This window comes from Sminthopsis crassicaudata, chromosome 1, assembly GCF_048593235.1.
Source record: "Sminthopsis crassicaudata isolate SCR6 chromosome 1, ASM4859323v1, whole genome shotgun sequence".
NCBI lineage: Eukaryota > Metazoa > Chordata > Mammalia > Dasyuromorphia > Dasyuridae > Sminthopsis > Sminthopsis crassicaudata.
Genome location: NC_133617.1, coordinates 579943221 through 579949220, shown reverse-complemented (window position 1 = coordinate 579949220; position 6000 = coordinate 579943221).

Genomic DNA, 6000 nt, shown 5'->3' with positions numbered 1-6000 from the left:
TGACCACTTCTTTGGAAAACACCCTTACCACTTCTTACCATATTGTTGGTATGACCACACCCTTACCACTTCTTACCATATTGTGGTTCAGTCATGTCTAACTCTTTGTTACCCCAAGGACCATAACACTCAAGGCTTTCTGTCATCTATCTTTTCTATCTTTCTTCTATCTTCTATCTTTCTATCTATTTTCTATCTTTTGAAATCTATCTAAGCTCATGGTCATTGCTTCCAGGACATTACCCATCTTATCTTTGGTGGCCCTTTCTCCTTTTGTCTTTAATCTTTTCCAGCAGCATAATCTTTTCCATTGAGTATCATCTTGTCATCATGTGGCCAAAGTATTTAAGCTTCAGCTTCAGCTTCAGTATTTGACCTTCCAGTGAATAGACTGAATTGGTTTCTGAAAAATATTGATTTATTTGAACACCTTGCTATCTTAAGAGACTCTCAAAAATCTCAATTCAAAAGCATTGATTCTCACTATGACTATTACAGTAGTCCCCTAAAAAAAAAAATTGATCTCCTATTTCCAATTTCTCCATACACCACCAATCCTATCTTAAATCAGCTGCTTACATTCCTAAAAAATGCAGATCTCATTATAGCACTCTCTTCTCAATAAGCTTCAATAGTTTTGCCTTAATCAAATACAAGCTTCTCTGGCATTTCAGTCCCTCTACAATCTTTTTATTCCCTCTATATTCTGTTCAAACCAACCTCCTTGCAGTTTCCAGTTTAAGACATTCTATCACCTGTTTCAGCACCTTTGCAAAGATTGTCCCTCATTCTTGGAATACTCTCCTTCCTCACTTTCCTGTCTAATCCTTTCAAGATTCAGTTCAGTTCAGTTCAAGATTCACACCCTCTTATGCATTTTTCTGATCTCCTCACTTGTGTTTTCTCTCCACATCACAAAGTTATTGTTTTTTTCTAATATCCACTTTTCTGTACACATGTTGAATCCACAATTCCAAACGAAGTGAAAACCTTTGAGGGTAAAGGTTGTGTCATTTTGTTTCTTTTCCTTTCCAGTGCTTAACACAATATCTTGTACCTGAGAAATGCTTAATAAATTCATCTTCTATGGTGTTCTCTCTATGTGTCTTTCTCTCTGTCTCTCTCTCCATATCTGTCTCTGTTTCCGTGTGTCTTTGTCTCTTTTTCTCTGTCTGTGTTTCTGTCTGTCTCTCTTCCATCTCATCAGTATTCATACCAGTTTAAGTGTAATTTCTATTCAATAACATCCAAATCTCTTTGCTTAGCCCTCAGTTCTTCATAACCAATTGCCTTTTGGGCATTTTCAACTGAATATCCTATAGGCAAATCAAACTTAACATGTTCAAACCATAGCTCACCATCATTTCTCCTAAGTTTACCCTTCTTTGAAGGGTGCCATTACCATCATCATGCAAATTCACAAATAATCAATCTACTTTTTTCTTTTCTTTTTTTTTTTTTTTTTTTCTTTTCTTTTTTGCTGAGGCAATTGAGGTTAAGTAACGTGCTGTTATCTCCAGAAGCTGCCGGATCGCTCTCTGGGAGGAGATCTGCTGTGTCAACTCAAATCTCTCGGACAGATTCTTCTTCCTGTAGAGAACCGTTGTTTCCAGACAATTGCCATTAAATGTCGTCCAGAGAAGTGACTTCCCTTCCTGCAGAGAGCCGCATCAAGCCTGATGTAGCACAGAGACTTCTTTTTGCTGAGGCAATTGAGGCTAAGTGACTTGCCCAGAGTCACACAGTTAGAAGTGTGTGAGGTCATATTTGAACTCAGGTCCTCCTGATGCTCTATCCACTGGTGCTCTATCCACTAAGCCACGTATTTGTGTCTACTTTTATGATATCTCTGTCTTCATTCCCTCCTAATCTAATCACAAGTTTAATCAGGTCTCCATTATCTCTAGCCTGACTTGCACTAGCTTTCTAATTAGTCTCATTGCCTCAATTCTCTCTTCCTTTCAATCTATTCTTTTTACTCAGCTTCCAAAGAGATTTTCCTAAAGAGAAATGAGATTCATGTTCTATTCAATAAATGCTAGTGACTTTCTATTACCTTTAGGCTTAAATACACATTTGTTTAATTGGTATTTAAAGCTATCTTCAATCTGCCTTTTATCAACTTTCCCAACTTTATTACATATTACTCTCCTTCATACTCTATAGGTCACTTTGACCCAAGGAAGTAACTTTGACTTCCATGTTCTTCCTCATATGTGACATTTGGCTTCTTCTTAGTTCATTTTATAGCTGTCCCCCTTCTCTCTCTCTCCCTCTTCTCCCTTCCCTCTTTCTTCTCCCCATCTCCTATTCTTTCCCCCTTTCCTTTTCTTCATTCTCTTTCCTCCCTTCCCCTCTCTCTTCTCTTCTCAGAATTTGACATTACCAATTACTATACAAACCGTACTCCTAAATCACTATATATCAAGGAGTTCTGAACAAATTAGCTCTGTCTGACATGGCAGAAATCTATCTCATTTTGCATTTCTCTGGCTTATATAGAGAATAAATATCATGCACAAAAGTGTTGTTGCAGACATTTCCCTAGAATCACTTAGGGACCACAGGAAAGTAAAATCAATGTAGAAGAGTTAAGGCATTTAGGTGTCCTCCTAAGGGGTATGGGCCCAAATACCTGAGTGTAATCATGACCCTATAATGGGATGTATGATAGCATTCTATATCCTATCTCCAAGAGATAGGAAAGGAGCATGTGGTATCATCCATTTTGCAGAGAAATAAGATTAACTGTAAAAGGGTCATATAACTTGGCTAAGCTGCACATACCTAAGTTTTATGCTCCCATGGCTAATGCTTCAACTCCTCCCTTCTCCCTCCCCCACTTTTTACTGTACAGCAAGGTCACACCTATTTTAAAGCTGCTGCCAGGTAGGAATTGCTTAAGCAGCACATTTCTGTCAATTCACACTGACTTTTTACAATAATGCTTGGTATTTATATGAGTCCTTTCATCTGAGCAACTCAAAGTTCTGACTCTAATCTTTACAACTTCCTTGTGAGGTAGAGAAGAAACAAGTTGTTATTATCCTAGTTATTTGAGTGTGTGGTGGTGGTGGGGTCAGGGAATGAGGGAGGCAGAAAGGGAAATATATGAGGGAGAAAGGAGGAGGTTAAAACATTTGGCTAGGGATCCATCATGACTCATGAAGGAACTGAGAACCAACAATGGAGCCTAGTCCCTACATTCTCAGATAGCAAAAAGGTACAATAGAAAGTGAAAAGAATATTGTAATTAAAATAGAGAAAACCTAGTTTTGAATACTGTCCCCGAATGGGCAAATTGTTTAATTCTCTCCAGACTTAGTTGCCTCATCTATAAAATGGGAATAATTCTATTTATCTTATGCCCTTCATCTGGTTGTTGTTTGGATGAATAATTATTAATAATAGTTTCATATATACATATATGTGTGAGTATATACACATATACATGTGAGAGACAAAGAATTTAAAATTTGAAAGGTATTTTATATTATTTAATTTAATCCTCACAATGACTTTGTGAAGTAGGTATTATTATTATTTCCACTTTACAGATGGAGAAACTGAGGCAGGTGAAGTGAGTTGTCCACAGTCACACAGTTGTGCGTTTCTGAGGCAAGATTTGAACTCAAATCTCCCTGTCTCAAGTACAACACTGCTATACTTCAACTTCTTAAATTGTTGTTTGTGACCCATATTGTAACTGAAAAACTATGATTTATTATCGGTAAATGTTTGATTATCAGTAAAATATTTTATATGCTTATTTACCCATGATCACATAAAATTTTTTTTGGATTAAAAGAAGTCACAAGTAGAAAAAAGTTTAAGAAGCCCTGCACTATACCACCAGATAAGTAATACTTATGGGGTGCTTCAAAACCCCAAAGCACCATGGAAATAGATGCTATTATCATTAGTGCTCCAATAGAGATTGCTGTGGAAAAAATACTGGATCTGGAGTCAGATGTCCTGGATTCAAATCCTAAGCTGCTATCTATTACCTATATGATTCTGGACAAGACCTAAGGCAACTGGATGACACAGTGGATGACTCAGAGTCATGGATTAAAATCCTGCCTCAATCACTATAGAACCTTAAACAAAACACTTAACATCCCTGAGATCGAATTCTCTCATCTATAAAATAAGCTAATAATAGCACCTAACTCTGAGAGTTGTTATGAGCTAAAAATAATTTAATGGATTTGAAAATCTAAAAGTGTTACACAAATACTACCAAGTCACCCACATCTATTGGTCTAGGTTTCCTCCTCTGTAAAACTAGAGAACTAGATGATCTGGCAAAGCTCTGTTTATCTCTGAACCAACACAATGTACAACCCAAGATTAATGTAGCTTTTGTTTGGGTCCAGCAAAAAGCAGTTCCATTGAACAAATCCAGGGTGCCAGAATTTCCAGGGCTGAGATTTTCTCAAAGCTCTTTTATTTTCACTTTGTCCAAATAACATTGAGAAAACTGAAAACTAAAGGAAGGGTAGGGCATGTGCTTTTTGAATGTTGGGTTGTAAAGCACTTCTCAGGTCTGCTTCATAATTCTAGGACTAAAGTGAATATAGGGCCACCAATCCATATCTAGCTCTACCTTTCAGCCTTTGCCTTTCTGTCCAATACTTGGAGTCATTTAAGCCTAAAACAAAAGTTAAAATGTCTATTATAACTCAGTTATGTACAGTACTCTAGGCATTAATAGCCGAACCTGAGACTTCAGACAAATTACCTTGTGCCCAGGCCTACTAGGAATGCCCTGAATCTCAATAGTCCAAATATAATTATTGTGTGAAAAACTCCTTGAAGGTAAACAAAGATTTAAAAAAAAGATACATGTACCTAACCCAAACAAGATGGTAGACAATGGACTGAATATGAAGACATGGACACTTAACAGCAGCTACTTCCCGAACAATAGGCAATAGTACTATAGTGGATAGAGCACCGGCCTGGAGTTCAAATCCAGCCTCAGATATTTACTATCTGGGTGACCCTGCTTAGCTTCTATCTACACCAGATAGACAAACTCCTTGAGCTATGTGCCTCACTTTCCTCAACTGTAAAATGGGGACAATAATGGCACCTATCTTCCAGGGTTGTGAGGATTCAAATGAGATAATATTTGTAATGTTCATTGTACCTAGTTGTTGTTGTTCAGTCATTTCAGTCAAGCCCAATTTTTTTGTGACTCCATTTGAGTTTTTCTTGGCTGAGAGAGTGGATGGTTGGCCATTTCCTTCTCCAGCTCATTTTTACAGATGAAGAAACAGATGAAACATTGAAGAAACAATGACTTGCCCAAAGTTGCACAGCTGGTAAATATCTGAACTTGGATTTGAATTAAGGTCTTCCTGATTCTACATTCAGTGTTTTATCCACAGTGTCACTTTGTTGTCCTACTCAACACTTAACAATTACTTACTTCCTAACTTCTAACATGAAGTAATTAGGCTGTTAATATTTTCAAAACTCAGAAAATACAGGACAGTCTTTGGAAGCAATTAAGAATTGTCACTTTTCCTTAGCCGTTGGATGACTTGATTTGATTTGCCTAAGTGCTCCTTTCTCTTCTCTTCCCACCTGACAGGCAACAGTGAGATTGGGCCTCTAATTCTGGGTATTTAGATTATTTCTAACCTCAGTTCATTGTCATCCTTATAGCCTCTGCAGCTTCTCTTCCTTTTCTTATTCTCAGAATGAAAAACAGTCAGGCAAAAAGACTTCCTACATTGTTGGAAAGCTTATAGCACGTGAGAAATAGAAATACATGTAGAATGTACACTTTCAAGTGGCAGAATAGAAGGAATATGAGAAGTGGAGAAAGGAGGGTCAGGTTCAGTCACTTAACAGTGGGACTTTGGATAAAGCATTTAAACTCTCTGAACCTTACTTTCATTATATGAAAGGCAAGGCTAATAACACTGAACTGACCTGTCTCACAGGGCTTTTCCAGTCCAAACAAGCACTGGGTGGGAAAAGCCTGTT